Below are 1,358 nucleotides of genomic sequence, written 5' to 3'. Positions count from 1 at the left end.
CGATGCCTCAGTTTGGCGTTTAAAACCCTGTCGGCAAGGATTGATTCGGCCTCATCTCACGTTACAACAGACCCATATCTCTGAGGGGGCTGCTCAGTAGGCTTATCAGTCCCTCCATATGTGCTTTACCCGTTTCCGAAACCCCTAAAATGCTTTCTCTGCCTCTTAGATTCCACATCAAAACTTATCCCTTCTTCTAGAAACCCAAGTAATTTCTTCCCCCGCCTTATTTCCTTTGCTTTAGAAATTCCCAAAGCTTTAAATGAAAGGAGTTAAGATTGGTGGCTCAGTCCGTAAAGAATCTGCCTGCAATGCGGGAGACCTGAGTTGGGAAGATCCCATGGAGGAAGGCATGGCCACCCACTCCAGTATCGTTGCCTAGAGAATCCCCATGGACAGAGGAGCCTGGAAGGCTGCAGTCCATGGGGTCTCAAAGAGTCGGACACGACTGAGCGACTCAGCCCAAGATTACCTTTAATAACCTGGCTTGTCGAGTCTGTAGTGGATGTAATTAACCATCTGTGGTGGTAAATCAGGAAAACAACTATGAAAACACTCCAACATCAGATAAAACGATATAAGCCCCGAAATGTGATTAGAAAAAAATCTAGTCAATTGTGCTTTAATCTGTTTAGTGGAATATCAGACCAGAAGTAGATGGTCAGCCCAGGACCGTGATCCTCACTTCTGAACATGTTCATCAACCTCTTTAAATATTAAAAAATAGATCATGAAGCCTTAATTCTTTTTCTTAGAATCCTTTGCCCCGGAAGATACATGATGAAGATCTACAATTAAGTGAGAAATGTATGTTGCATGAATCTGAGTTTTAGCTATCACAGTAACATCTTCAGATACTTAAAGAACAGCTACAAATAGGTGCAATATGTAAGCCATGTGACACAGGCTACAGGAACCAATGACAAGACAAGGAAAACTCAAGCAGAATTTGACAGAGCCCAGTCCAGCCCAGCATCATCCGAGGAGAGGCTGTTCTTGGCCCATCTTAGTTCCCTAGAGAGGAGATGGCCACATCAGGCTGAAAGCTCCATGCAATTTATGATGGCACTTAAATAGTACCTGCTTCCTCAGGCTCCAATTCATGTGCACTAAGCAACTTTATGACAATAATTTGGCTTCCCAATGACTTAAATGTCCAAAGCCTATTTAAGAACTCTTTCAGAAAAATGGGTCACAGACTGTAATCATCAGTTTAATAAGTAGGCTGTCTCTCATGGTTTCTCCTTTGAAGATGTTATTCATTGAGAGCTATTGTTCAGAAATCATTCTGTTGGATTTCTGGATATGATGAAAGGACTGGTTTGTGTATTGATTTTAGTGTGTGTGTGTGTGGGGGG

General features: G+C 42.6%; 1 protein-coding gene across 1 annotated transcript in view; it reads right to left on the bottom strand.

Annotated features, from left to right (window-relative positions):
- The window catches only part of CC2D2B (coiled-coil and C2 domain containing 2B), a 26,572-nt gene that overhangs the window by 919 nt on the left and 24,295 nt on the right, over positions 1-1,358 (bottom strand). The window lies entirely within an intron of this gene.

The sequence above is a fragment of the Bison bison genome, unplaced genomic scaffold (assembly GCF_000754665.1).
Source record: "Bison bison bison isolate TAMUID 2011002044 unplaced genomic scaffold, Bison_UMD1.0 scf7180017862979, whole genome shotgun sequence".
Taxonomy (NCBI): Eukaryota; Metazoa; Chordata; class Mammalia; order Artiodactyla; family Bovidae; genus Bison; species Bison bison.
The sequence above is the reverse complement of the archived record's forward strand: the minus strand, read 5'-3'. Positions and strand labels throughout refer to the sequence as shown.